Consider the following 15,149-nt stretch of genomic DNA (forward strand, 5'->3'; position numbering starts at 1 on the left):
AAAAATAGAATATAAAATTTTGAAAAATTTGGCAAAGTGTCAGGGTTAGGCTGCAAAGTGGATATATCTACAAGCAAGTAAATATCTGTCGATTGTATCTCCTTGTTAGGATGCTTTGCTCTGCTCTGTCTGATTTTTCAGATGTGACAGGTCCCCAAGACAAACCTCGTTTCCAAAGTACCAGAGAAAACTGGACTCTGGAGATGTGGCCTCATTTCTATATTTTTGTCTCTTAAAAATGCTATGTTTACTCTCACCTCAGGGCCCTCCCGCTTGCTCTGCTGGGAATGCTCCTTCCTAAGACATGCATGTTGGCAGCCTTTGTTTCACCATTTAGGTCTGTAATATGCTGAATGATGGACCCCAGTGAAGCCCACATCCTAATCCTCAGAACTTGTGAATATATTAATTTACATAGTATCAGGTTTGCAGATGTGATTAAGGATTTTGGGATAAGAAGATTATTCTGGATTATTTCAGTGGGTCCAAGGAATCACAAGGGTTCTTATAAGTGTAAGAAGGATACAGGAGAGTGAGTGTCAGAATGAGAGATTTGAAGATGCTATTCTGCTGGCTCTGAAGTTAGAGGACAAGAGCCACAGTTAAGAAATCCAGGCAGCTTCTAAAAGCTGGGAAAGCAAGGAAACTAGAGGCTTCAGAGGGAATGCAGTCCTGCTGACAACTTGGTTTTAGCCCAGTTAGACCTGTGTGGGACTTCTGACCTCCAGAATCATGAGATAATAAATTTATGTTGTTTTAAGTCACTAAGTTTCTGATAATTTGTTACAGAGCAATAGGAAACTAATACAAGGTCTTAACTCAAATGTCACCTCTAGGAGGGAACTTCCTCAAACCCTAACTAATTAGTCACTCTTCACCATATTATCTATCCTCTTTTTAGCCTCTTCATTGTATTTATAGGTACATGAAAATATTTTAGATAATAAGCACATTAAAAATATATTTTCCCTCCTATTAGCATATGAACTCTTTAGGGACAGCACTTGCTCACCGTTTAGCCCCAAAAGCTGGATGAACATCTGGTCCAACATAGGTGCTTATGAAAATGCATAATGCTCCTTCATTTTCGTCATTCTTTGTCCTCCTCTTCTTTTGTAGAATGTACCTGTGGGAAGACCAAAAAAAACTTATTTTCATTTTAGACATTTGTGTTGATGGCAAAACAAACCACTTGGAGCCATTTCTAAACGCTAAATGGGAGTGAGAGGCCTCCTGATCCCCCCTTCTCTCCTGCTTTCTTTTCTTCCCAACATTGGGAGTGAGTCAGGCCAAGCAAGTTATTCCAGAATTCCATCAGATTGTTTAAGCCAAGAAGGAGGCTGAAATTTTAAGATTCAGATCTCTGGTAAATTTCCTAAAGGATATAACTTGGGCCTGAGCTTGATGTACTTCCTGATATGATATTATCATTTATTTGTGACTTATTGCAAGCCCTCCGTGGGCATGAACAGCCCAAGAGGTTGGTGGGTGGGGTGAGTGAGGCATTGTTAGATGCCTGCACTGGCCCACGGTGTCCTGCTTTCCTTGGCCACTGTGGACTTGTCCAGCCATCTTTACCCACTCTCCTCCATGCAGTTTATGTTCTTAAGCCCCCTAGAATCCTTGCTGCTCCCTGGAAATACTGTACTTTCATGCTCTGTGATTTCTTCATGTTGTGTCGGAGTCTGGAAGGTCTGTCTCCTCGTTCACATGGCAAACTCGTGGTCTCCCTTCAGAGACAGATCTCTTCTATTCCCCGCCACTTCTCCCCTGGGTAACACTTATAAGAGCAGTATATATTCATTATTGACTGTCTTGTGCAGGAACACTGTCTTGTGCACTCTGGAACCTCTAATGCTTAGCACAGGGACTGACACAGTCATTTGCTGGAGGGACGAATCACTATGCTGTATTAGACTGGACCAGGGCCATTCATCATTCATCCCTGTATCTCAGAAAAGTGAGTAGCCCAGAGTACACTAAATAACTTGAGTTAAATGGAAGGGGTGGTAGGAACTGTTAGTCTCAGCTTGTAAGATTTTTAGTTTGGCACTTAACTATCTAAAACATTTCTCAGCTTTACAGATAGCTGTGGCCAAATGACTAAGTTCTGGTCAATGAAATGTGAGCAGAAGTGTCATGTGGCAGCTTCTAGGAACCTTCATCAAGAGAATTACATATGCCCTTTGACTCTTCTTTGGGTCCCACCTCCCATTCTCTTGTCTAGTACATGGGTGCCTCAAGTCATGCAGTGTCAGAAACTCAGTGTGGTCTCCTGGGGCTAGTAATGGTAGGATACTGTTAATATCCCTGGCCTGGGACAAAAGAAATAAGTGATCATTGGCATCTGGAAGAAGAGGGTTGAGGGTCATTCACCAGGAGCCATATTAGGAAGAGAATCAGTCAACCTGCTGGGAGATAGCTAAGGGAATAAATATCTGACCTCACTTTCCTCCATCTTCAAGTCAATGTTTCTGATAAACTGAATGAACTAGAAATTTTAAGGCAAGGGAACCCACTGTTGCGGGGACCTCCAAGGGCACAGAAGGTGGAGAAGGGTGGAGGGAGGATGTGGCTGGGTAAACAGGATATTCAGCACACTTGGGTAGACCTGTTTTCTCATTTTAAAAATAAGGGAATATGATTGAAAAAAATCTCTACTGTTCTTTCTGGTTGTTATATTCAGAGTAGATTTTCTGCATTAATTGGTTTCACTTTCTCAGACCTTCATGCTAAGGCTACAGGCCGAATGCAGTCAGGCACTTCAGAGTATCAGATAGTACAGACCAGCGTTCCAATTCCAAACCGTATTAGCTGGTAACTAATATGTCAAATTTAAAAGTCCAAAAACAGATCCAAACACATATAAACAATTGATTTTATGACAAAAGTAGCATAGCAGATCAGGGGCAAAAGGATAGTCTTTGTAATAAATAATGCTGGATCAGTTGTATACCTTTATGAAAAAAGTAAATTTTAACCTGTACTTTGTACATAATTCCAAATGGACTGTTGACCTAAATGTAAAATAAAACAACCAAAAAAAAAGAAACTTCTAAAGAAAACAGAGGAGAGTATCTTCATGATGTTGCTGTAGAACAAAAGTATGGATAAAAGATTTGAAAAGCACTTTCCAAAAGAAGCATATACAAATAGTCCATAAACATAAGAGAAGGGTTCAGCTTCATCAGTTATTAGCAGAATGACTAACACAACAAAGTTATGCAATGACAATTTCACAGTTCTCATTACATGCTGACAATAATAAGTGTTAGTAAGGATGTGGGGCAACTGGAACTCTTCCATACCACTAGTGAGTATGGAAATTGGTACAGCCACTTTGTAAAACTGTTTTCTAGTATCTACTAAAGTTGATCATACACAAAACCTATGACCCAGGATAACTAAGCATATCCACAAAAGAAATGCATGCCTATGTTCATTTAAGACATATATATTCAGGAATATTCATAGCAGCATTATCTTTAAGAGCCAACAACTTAAAACAACCCAACTGGAAATCAACAGTAGAATGGATACATGACTTGTGGTATATTTATATAGTGAAATACTAGTCCAGAGCAATAAAAGTGAAAAATTATGACATGGGACAACAAGGCTGAATCTTATGAAAAGTACACAGAAAAGTATACACTGAACGATTACATTTAGGCAGACACTTAAAAAGGGCAAAGCAGCAATCAGTGGTGTCAGAAAGCAGGGTTATGCTTAGGCCTTTTGGAGAGATACAGGAACTGGGTGGGGCCTGAGGGCAACTGATGGAGGCTGGTAAATTTTTGTTTCCTGATTTTGGTCTTGGTTCTGTGGGTGTGTTCACCTATGAAAGCTCTTTGAGCTGGACAATAATTTTGTTTGTTTCTATAAACAGAGACTTACTGACACCAAGTAAGTGTTATCATTTAATATGGCTTTTTTTTTCTTCTTTTAAATAAAAGCCAGGGCAGGAACCCAAACAGCAGCCCTTTGCTATTCAACACTAACATAAAGATTAGGACAAGAGCATGTCTGTATTGCCATTGAGGAATTAATGGAAGTGAATTATTTCAAACAGGGTTTCTTTGAACAAGTGCTCATAACCAGAAAGGTTTCCCAAGTCATTTGTAATACCAAATTTCACTGGAGTCTGGAGCCTTGGGTATTGTGTTAGGAATCATATGCAATGAGATCACTTTCTTTTGCCCACATTTCTATCTGATAAAGAAAATAAATCTACTTGACAGAACAAAGAGTTGCCTCAAATGAAAATATGTTGAGAAAAGGGCAGCATTATTCTCAACTCTGAGTATCTCAGAGAAAAATGATATGAGGTTTAAAAGAAAGAGTTCTCTGTCCTGAAAAAGATTAAATTTTTACCTACTCTCTCAGCAATTAATACATTTATTAAGTAAATTCACATATTTCCAATTATTTTAGGTGGCTTAAAGGAAAGACACATCAACATAGCCTAATGATAAAAATAACAATACCCAAGACACCCAAAACAAGAGCCATGTTGAAGGCGAGGAGTGGGAGGTAGTTTTACCATAAAATCTATTTACACCAAAGTTACTCCAATTCTGTACCACATTTCACTCTTACTGTCCAAGTGGCCAAGATATAAGAGAAATATAATAAATTAGTTTTCCATTAAAAAAAAAGAAAGAAAAGGAAAGAAGGAAGTGTGCTAGACCAACATGATGGACAAGCATTCCCAGCATATTTAGAGAAAGCAATTAGGAGGATTGTTTACATAAGGTTTTTAAACGTTATAATAAAAATTGTCATTATAGTGAGTTTTATAGTATATATGAAAACATTCTTAATTATCTCTGGCAAAAAAAGCTGAACCAACATTAAATCATGTTTTCTTGAAGACACAGTATAACAGATGTGCTTCTGATGATTTATCTTGGCACTGAAGTGATTGTGTGCATCTAGTGGGGAATGATGGATTTGTGTAATCCACTTGCCTTGGCCACACCACTCGAGGGCAAAGGTAGAGTAACCCTGCCCCTAGGCGACGCTATAGAATCCCCCAAGTTGTTCATGGGCGTCCCAGGGATGGGCATGTGTGCTCTCCTACATGGCCCTCTCAGCTACCATGTGACCCCTGCACTCGGCTTTCCTCCCCCACAGCTCCCTGTGGTGATGTTTGTGTTGGGGCATGATGTATCTGTTTCCACTGAATACACCAATGTCACTGAGTTGTGATAGGAGTTGTGATAGCCATGCTTCTGAGATGAGTCTATTTCCTTGAACCAAGCTGTGTACCAGACTTGATTTCTCTAGGAAAAGCCTTTTCCAGGAAGGAGGCAGGGATCATCTGCTGGGAATACTCAGGTACATGTGAATCCAGGGAGAACACAATTTGAACTAAAGCAGAGGCTCCAGCAGTAACAGCATGTCCCTAATACCATTCCTCCCAAATGTTTATGTCTGCTGCTTAGATCTTGTCTAAAGCCAGGCTCTTCCAGAAAGTGCACATTCCTTTCCTGATCTTGCATCATCTGGAGAGACGCAGCTCAATTTAAATAACAATAGTCACAGTTGCTTAATGCCTGCTTCACACTGGCACTTTGAGGCATTAGTTCTGCTTTTCACAGTCACTCTGCAAGGGAAGTGCTGTTATACAAATTTTAACAACGAAGAGATTATTGCTGGATCATATGGTAGTTCTATTTTTAACTTTTTGGGGGACTCGCGATACTGTTTTCCATAGTAGCTGCACAAATTTTACATTCTTACCAATACTGCACAAGGGTTCCCTTCTCTCCAAATCCTGGCCAACACTAGTTATTTGTTATTTTTTAATAATAGCCATTCTGATAGGTGTGAGGTGATATCTCATTGTAGTTTTGATTGCATTTCCCTGATGACTAAAGATGTGAAGCATCTTTTAATGTGTCTGTTTGCCATCTGCATGTCTTCTTTGGAAAAACATCTATTCCAGATCCTCTGCCCATTTTTTAATTGGGTGGTTTGCTTTTTTGATGTTGAGTTGTGTGATTTCTTTGCAACTGCACATCTGAGTATTTATCTGAAGAAAACAAAAACTAATTAGAAAAGATAAATGCACTCTTATGTTCATTCAGCATTATTTACAATAGTCAAGATAAGAAAGCAACCTAAGTGTCCATCAATAGATGAATAGATAAAGAAGATATAGTGTATAGATATATATGATGGGATATTACTCAGCCATCAGAAAGAATGAAATCTTGCCATTTGTCAACATGGATGAACCCAGAGGGTATTAGGCTAAGTGAAATAAGTCAGACAGAAAAAGACAAATACTGTATGATTTCACTTATACATGGAATCTGAAAAATAAAACAAATGAACAAACATAACAGAATAGAAATTGAGTCATAGATACAGAGAACAAATAGATGGTTGCCAGAGGGGAAAGCTTAGAGGAAGGAGAGAAATAGGTGAGGAAAATTAAGAGGTACAAACTTCCAGTTGTGAAATAAATAAGTTATGGGTATGAAATGTACAGTGTGGGGAATATAGTCAATAATTATGTAATATTTTTATATGGCAACAGATGGTAACTAGATTTATCATTTTGAAATTTACAGAAATAAAAAATCACTATGTTGTGTAACAGGAACTGATGTAGTATTGTAGGTCAATTACACTTTAAAACCAAACAAACAAATAAAACTCATAGAAAAAGAGATCAGATTTGTGGTTACAAGAGGTAGGGGGTTGGGAAAGGAGGAATTGGATGAAGGCAGTCAAAAGGTACAAACTTCCAGTTATAAGATAAGTAGGTATTAGGGGCATAATGTATAACATGATAAAAATAATTAACTGCTATATATTATACATGAAAGTTGTTAAGAAAGTAAATCCTGAGCTCTCATTGCAAGGAAAAATATTTTTTCTATTTCCTTAATTTTGTATTTGGATGAGATGCTGGATATTCACTAAACTTATTGTGGTAATCATTTCATGAGGTATGTAAGTCAAGTCATTATGTTGTACACCTTAACCTCATACAGTGCTGTATGTCAATTATATCTCAATAAAACTGTAAGAAAATTAAAGAAATTAAAGATTTTTCACACCAAAATTAAAAATAAATAAATAAAGATGAAGAGGTTAAGTAATGAGGTTAAGTGACTTGCCCATGGCCACAGTTAGTAAGTTGCAGAGCTACGTCTCAAGCCCCGATTTGTGGGAATCAAGCCTAGTCTTGTCCTAATGAAAACAGTTCTATATCATAGGGTTTAGATCTTGGAATCAGAACCTTCTTATGAACAGCTCTCTTAAGACATAAGTAATTTCATCTTCTTCTCTGAGAATTTAAAAGAAAGATAAGCACTCCCAAACACTCAGCCTCTTGAGTTCTGGCTTGAAGTCTATTCCTGGCCTTCTTGCCTTTGGACATCAATTTCATGCCTTCATCATTTTCTAAGTGAAGGCAGCTTCCAGGTCTAATATACTGTAAGTGTATTCTAGGGTTAATCAATTCAAATTCCTTCCTTTTGCACAGTTCATCATTATAGAGAACCCTGGGCCTATTCAGGCTGAGGAGGACCCCTCTACAGTGCTCCCACGTGTCAGGTTAGCACTCCTGCCAAAGTCATTTCCCTGAAATTCACATTTCTTGGTACCTCTCTCTCCCCTGCCTCCACTCCCAGTTCCATTTAAGAATTCCTGTGCAGCTCACACCTGCCTCTGGGGTGGAGTATGTGACCATCTCCTGATCACATGACTGATTAACTCAGGCCAGGAGTGCCGCCCTTGAACTAGATTGAGTCCCAGGACTCTACATGAGTGCTGAGGCAAATAAACTAGCTCTTCTTTTTTGGCTGGATTTGAAAAAGGAAGTATGTAGCACTGGGATTTGCTTATGGCCATCTTGGGACTGTGAGGGGACCCAGCCTTAGAGTATAGCCAATAGCCCAGAAGACGGCAGAGAAATGGAAAAGAAACCCAATGACTGAGCTGCTGAGAAGGAGTTTGTCAGAAGCAAATCCTCCCCTGGAGGTTTCAATCATGTGAGCCAAAGAGATTTCCTTCTTTGTTTGGGCCTGAATGAGCCAGATTTTCCATTGCTTGTGATACAAGCATCTTAAATATACATTGTGTACTGATGAGTCAAGTTTTTTTAATGTCTCTCTAGATTGTGAGCTTCTTGGATCCTAAGAGAAGAGTGGTTGAATGAATAAGCAGGCAAAAGAAATGAGGAGAGACCATTTGCTCAAATGAGAGCTTGTTTAAGGCCACTGCCATTTCACTAGCTATTTCTTTCTCTTCTTGATGCGTGGACATTTACCAATTCCTAAAAAATCATCAGTACTGATATCCATGGTCAGAAACAGGGATCACCTTGGTGGTAAGCAGCCCAACTGCATCAGAAATTATTAAATCTTTGCAAAGTAAGGAATAACTCAAAGAGAATCCTCAGGATGAAACTGTATCTCTTATCACACAATAAACAGGAGCTTTGACTCATCCATTTTTGACTCAGGGTCTTGGCAACAAAGCACTTGGGAAATGGATGCCTGCAGGAGCCCTCTGCAGGGATGCTGCCAGTTGACTCCCAGCTCAGAGGGATTGGGATTTGGAGACCTCGACAACTTCCTGCTCCACAAATAAAATCACAGGATTGAGGTGGTGAAGGTGGTTAAGTAGATGTGGGCCTTTCATTCTTTACTTGGTGGCTCTAATGAATCGCTGATACTTTTATGTGCATTTATATACACACCACCCCACACACCCAGTCAAGGCAACAGTTTCTGTTGCATCTCAAAACAAAAAAAATGAAGTTGTCACTGAAACCCCAGGGGGGAAAAAAAACATGTGCAGGGATTGATTTCTTGCTGGTTCCCCTGATTTTGCTTGCCCCGGGCTTTTGCGTCCTCCCTCTTCACACATTCCTCCCCACTTTCACTCCCCCTTCCAACCCCCACCACCCACCCCCACACACATAGAGGAACAGCTTTTCTCAGTGGGAAATCTTGGTTAGGAGGAAATGCCCTGGTTTTGGCCTCTTGGTTTCACAGCATCAAAGGTCAGGGGCAACGAGTACTGAGGAAGAAGCATTGCGTGCATAACTCTGAGTTAGCAAATCGGAACTAAGGGCTTTCAGACAGCAGTGAGGAGGAAATAATGGGTGACAGAAAGTATTGCTCAAGAATCAGATTCAGATTCTAGGCCTGGCTCTGCACCATTTTTGAGACTCTTGGCAAGTCCTTATGCATCTATGGACCTTGATTTCCTCAATAGCAGCACAGGGAGGTTCTGGATAATAAGGCAGTGTCTGCTACCACCTGGATACACCCCACTGGCTACAAGGAAAAGGACGAAAGCCATTTTTCCACTTCCTCCAGGGTTTGTCCCACGGATACCAATAGCTGCCAGGGAATTTGTCTCCTGAATCCCTTCTCTCATCCCCACAGATGTCCAACAGCCTCCTCCTCCTCACCCAGATTCCCATTTACAAATGGCTTATGCCTCCTGCCACTCCTGTCTCACTTAGGAATAGACAAAAGGAATTATTCACTTGGTGTGTGCTATGGTCTGAATGTTTGTACCCCACCCCAAATTCATATGTTGAAATCCTAACTTCCAAAGATGATGGTACTAGGAGGTGGGGGTCTTTGAGAAGCGCTTAGGTCATGAAGATGGAGATTTTATGAGTGGGGTTAGTGCCTTATAAAAGAGGCTCCAGAGAGAGCCGTAACCCCTTCCACTATGTGAAGATAAGAGAAATCTGCAACCCAGAAGACAGCCCTCACCCGACCATGCTGGTGTCCTGATCCCAGACCACCAGTCTCAAGGACTGTAAGAAATACACTTCTGTTGTTTATAAACTCCCCAGTCTGTGGTATTTTGTTATAGCAGCCCAAATAGACAAGGCAGATGCCCAAATTGTGAGAATCGCAACTGAAAGATAACCTGAAGGGGTGTCACAAATAACTACAAACCTGTAAAAGAGGACCATCCATCCAGCATTCTATCAACAACCATTTATTCATTCACTCATTCTCTTGCTCAACAAATATTTATGTTGAATTCATTCACTCAATTAACATACATCACACCGTCAAGATTCAGGGGTTCAAGAGTAAATAAGGTGTGGATATTCCTTTCTTGTTTTTTAGTTTTGTGGGAGATACAGATTAACAAGTAGCCCTAAAAACACTAGAATTAAATTGCTTTTGATAGAAGCCATGGAGTGCTATGGTACTAGACTTTCCAAAGGAAATGATATATAAGGATGAGCAGCAGGAGTTAGCAGAGGAAGAGGGGATGGGGGAGAGAGTGTTGCAGGGAGGAACAGCCTGTATGAAGGCCTAAAGGTGGGAGAGGGTACAGTGGATTGCAAGAGAGATTGCATGAGGATGGGGGTGTGAATGGGGAGAAGCTTGAACCCTGTGGTAGTAACAAGGCACCTCTGTAGATTATTGAGCAAGAGCGTGGCATGATAATAATGCTTTAGGAAAACAATTAGTCTGTTTCCTACATTCAGCGTGCATCAGAGGTGACAGAAACCAGATGCAGGGAGAGGAATAAGAGGATATTGGCAATAATGAAGACAAGGACCAGAGTGCTGTCCATGAAAACAGAGAATAAAGAACTGGAAGCCAGACTGTCTCTCAGATGAGCCTATGCTGCACCAGGAGAGCTGGAAACAAACTCTGCTAAACAATAAATGAGCTTAGGAATCACCGTCTATTAGGTGGAATCTGCTCTATATTCACCTGGACTTATATATCATCCTGTGTCCAAAGATCCCTAGGGTTTCCCAGATGTGCTTTAGAGACTCCATTAAACCGGAATGGGTCTGTGTTGCTCTATTTTGGACAAATGGAGGCTTTAATACCACTACTCTGCTTTTACACAGTGTATATGTTTTGTCCAAAGCCAGTGTATATGTTTTGGTACTTATTACTTTTGGATATGTGTGTGTGTCCAGACCACCTTTCTCTTGTGGAAGTTTCTTAGCAGCATCCCATCCAAGCCCCCACTAGAGACATGATCACTCTTTCTGATATTCTGTTTTTCTGTTGTTCTGTCCTCCCTACCTAATTCTAGACCCACTTCAATAAAGAAAACCCTTCCTTAGTTTCCCTCCCCATTGTAACTTTCTTGAAGCTGTTCCCTGGAGAGTGGAAAAAATTATTATTGTTATCAATGGTAATCATAATAAAGCTTGAAAAGTGACTGATGAGTTTTTAGTTCAGTCAAACCTCTTGAAGAGAAACAGAAAACAAAAACAGTACTTTTCCTTGTCTAGAATGATCATCTGTCAAAGGAAATATCAGAAGTTTTGCACTTTATGGGAGGAAGGGGACAGACAGGAGGGAGGCAGAGGATGTTCAGGCACAGTGCCTGACTCAGAGAAGGTGTTCCATAAACGCTGGGTTCATAGATTCTTCCAATCATTCTACAACACAAACTATGATCTCTAGGAGGAGTATTTTATTTGCTTCTTGAGCTGTCTCTTGGCAATGCCAACAAAGCCACCATACAAATGATGTCTGGTGTCTATCAACTGGCTTTCATATTTACTGAGCTACCTAAGTTCTGTACAATGAGCAAGAATCAAAGGCTCTCAGACCTGGAAGGGGTCTTTAAAGATGACCCAAAATCACCTGCCCAAGAAGATCCCTCCAAGTGCTGTTCATGTGTGTCTGGAGGGGGTCTAGCCCCTCTGTCTTTGGACAACTCTGCTAGAAAGCTCTTCCTGATATTGAGCTGAAATTAATCACCCCATAGCTTCTCTCTATTGCTCCAAGAAGTCCAGCATGGGTAGGGGACTGGGAGGCAGAATTATTCTAACTCTTCTCCTGGTTGGCAATCCTTTGAATATTGGAAGACAGAGACCAAGTTCTCTGAGTCTTCTCTTCTCCAGGGCCCATCTCCAAGTCTTTCAACCTTTCTGTATGATAGATTTTTCAGATCCAAAATTATCCTGGTCCTTCTCTCACTAAGAATCTTCCCTTTCCTGCTCTTAAAAATATGCTGCCTAGAACAGAAATACTTCTGTATTGCCTAACCCTCTATAGCTTTATCTAAATAAGTAATAAAAATGTTTGAATGGTTATGGTAGAGAACCAAGCCCTGCTATCATTAGAAAACTTCTTTTAGGTTGATTCTAATCTATTAATAACCAGCATTATTTAAGTTCATCCAACCTGTAAATAATTCACCAAATTTCATTTTACCTTGTGAATAATTTTCCCTCTTGAACCAAGTAATATCATGAAAATTTTGTCAAGTGACTTGGACAAGTCCAGAATCTCCAAGGCTGCTGTGTTTTCTTTCTCCATCCATCCATGAAACTGTCACAGTAGAAAATGTGTTCTCTGTGAACTCCTGCAGGCTCCTAGTGACCACAGCTCTTTCACTTATTTGTTTATAACTCACCTTAATGACCCACTTGGGAATCTCACTGAGGAATAGAATTTTTTATTTTCTAAAAGAATCTTACTTAGATAACTAAAGTAATGCTAGAAATTGAAGCAGATAAATCCCCACATCTCAGTGGTTTAACCCAGCAGCATATATTCCTCACTAATGTGAAGTCTGCAAGGGGCATTCCTGATTAGCAGGTGGTCTTATCTCCAAGCAGTAATTCAAGGCTCTTGGTTTCTTCTTTCTTGTAGTTCCATAATTTTTCTTACTGTTATGCCCATACAAAGGATAATGTAGGATTAGATAAAAAAGATTTCAGTAGAAATAATGAGGAGAATTTCAGACTGACAGGGAAGAAAAGAAAAAACATAAGCAGGAATGCAAAAAAGTAAAGAGTATATGGTACACTTAAACTAGGGTATATGGGGAAGGCTTCTAGACAGGAGCCGTGCCTTCAGTTGAGGGTGAGACCAACTTATGTCAATGACACAAGAGGGAGCCGGGAAGTATACCCTGACCCCTAGCCCCTGGCCTCACTCTCCTCCTGCAGGGCTCCACACTGTCCAAACAGAATCATTAGCCAAAGGGCAGGGGAGTTCACTGATGCTTTCCCTACAGACTGACACAAAACTGGGGAAGAAAGTAGAAGGTGGCTATGCAGAAGCAAACAAAAGACAGCAGCACAAGAATCACTAACCATTTTTGAGGTGACAGTAGCATAAATCTGACTTGTGCTTACAGAGATTAATTTGGTGGCAATGGAAACAGGGACTGGAGAGTGGAGATATTCCTGGTGGCAGGAAGACTGTTAGGGAGGTGAGGGCCAGGACAGGGAAAGGGTAGGATGAGAGAAAAGGACTACATACTGGAATCAGTGAAAGGCTAGATATGAGAGGTAAGAAAAGAGTTGAAGGCAACTCTAAGACCATGGTTTTAAAAGGAAGATGACAGGTTCATCTAGGGACATGTTGAGTATAAACTGCCTTGGGACATCCATATGGAGATGTCCTGAGTCAGCCCAGCCCCACAGGAGATGATTTTGTCATCTGGCTCTGCTGCTTTCTGGAAAGCTCTCATAAATGCAGAGATAGTCGGGACTGGCCCAAAATAAAATCATAGATGCCTATTTAAATCATCTTTCTCTTAACAAAAATCTCTGGGGAGAAAAAGATATTTTATTTGAATTCCATATCTTTAAGGATAATTTATTTCATGCTATATTTACACTGGTTTCCAACAGAGGCATGCTATAGATTTCAAGGCAGCATTTGCTACCTGAAATTTAAATTAAACTTAAAAGTGCATGTTGGAGTATCTCCCAGAAGGATGGCATTGAATCAGAGCTTGTAAAAGTTAGCATTATTCTCAAATGCATGTTTTAAAACACAGATTGTCTCTGAATTCATTGCTTAAAAACATAAAAATCAATATAACAGTTCACAGGCTCGGACTCATGCTTGCCAAATATTTGTCTAATATTAAGGTCACTCAAATACCATAACAAATCCAATATTTGAACTTATCCTTGACAGAATGTTGAAAGCAATTTTTAAGAAATGTGAAATATAATTCTAAATTGAACCTAAGTAAACAAACCCAGAATTTAATGTGGGTGGCCTTAATCTATGTGTAGACCCACAATTCCATTCATCTTTTAATCTCTTTAAACACAACTGTCTATAATAATTATATTTCTAAAGAGATTTAGTTGATTTTAGGTTGAACCATTTTAAGTAAAAATATATAGCCATTTTAATAGTTTTCACATTTACAAATTGAAGTAGTCACTCTTTTATTAAGGCAGCTATAATACCAATGACAAAAGATCAGAAAAACACTTCAAAAATAAAATGACCTAAAATCGCAGATAAGATTCAGGATAAAGTAGGCATGTGGTATTTAATCATGCATATGATATCTCACATGTCTAACTGGTGTTATGAACATTTACTCTGACATTTTCAGTAAGTGAGTCACATTTCAAGGATGGTTGAATTTTCAGGGTCCTTGGTAAATTGGAAATTGTCCATTTCTTCCGAAAAGAAGTTTCTCTAAAAATAAGGAAGTATGAGATATTTCAGGGCCTTACTTATTGCTGCCTTAATTATCAGTTAGGCTGTTGGGCCCTCCACTAACTGGAACATTGCCGATGACAATGACATGGGTGGGGAATAATCACTGGTAAACTCTTAAAGACTTCCACCTGAAAGACATACCTATCACTTCCATTTATGTCCATGAATAGGATTACCTATATGGCTATGTTTAACATCAGGAGGGTAGGGAACAGTAATCCTACTCATGCCAGAGAAAGACAATTGGAAATATTGATGAAAAGCACCAGTGTCTACTGTATCAGCCTTTGTTCAAATTTTGTTTTTAGTTTCAAAAACGAGTTGCCTGATCAAGTGCAATTGGAGAGAACTGAACTTGGTATCTAGGGGTTCCTGGATTTCAAGGACAAAAACAGTATTGGAATCAACATGAATTTGATCATCTTGACAAAAATTGGCCTGTCCTGAAATCTGCCTGACAAGGATAGTTGCAGAGATGGTAGGAACAAAGCCCCAGTGAGCAATGGTTTGTGGCCATTAGACAAGTCAGAGTGAGAAAATACTCCTTTTGAAAGAGTGATCTGCCTTCTGATCTCTCTTCCCCCGAAAGCTGCTCATTCTTGAACAGCTCTAATATTTTTACTTTGGGAACGCCTCATATATTTGTTGCTTAGGGAACTACTTCCTGCCAAATGGTTTTAATTTTCTTTTTAACTCCTC

The 15,149-nt window shown here is 39.7% G+C and overlaps 1 protein-coding gene and 1 long non-coding RNA gene across 7 annotated transcripts in view; one reads left to right on the plus strand and one right to left on the minus strand.

The window, feature by feature from the left end:
• Positions 1–15,149, plus strand: part of SNX18 (sorting nexin 18) — a 234,912-nt gene that overhangs the window by 107,591 nt on the left and 112,172 nt on the right. The gene's annotated exons all lie outside the window — the stretch shown is intronic.
• The window catches only part of LOC141576020 (uncharacterized), a 67,906-nt gene that overhangs the window by 49,055 nt on the left and 3,702 nt on the right, over positions 1–15,149 (minus strand). For 3 of the 4 annotated variants that reach the window (XR_012504202.1, XR_012504198.1, XR_012504200.1), the window contains exon 1: positions 1,013–3,714. This is a non-coding gene — a long non-coding RNA (uncharacterized LOC141576020). Of the gene's footprint in view, positions 1–1,012; positions 3,715–15,149 lie in introns of those variants that run through there. The other variant, XR_012504201.1, reaches the window with a different exon arrangement.

The sequence above is a fragment of the Camelus bactrianus genome, chromosome 3, assembly GCF_048773025.1.
Source record: "Camelus bactrianus isolate YW-2024 breed Bactrian camel chromosome 3, ASM4877302v1, whole genome shotgun sequence".
NCBI lineage: Eukaryota > Metazoa > Chordata > Mammalia > Artiodactyla > Camelidae > Camelus > Camelus bactrianus.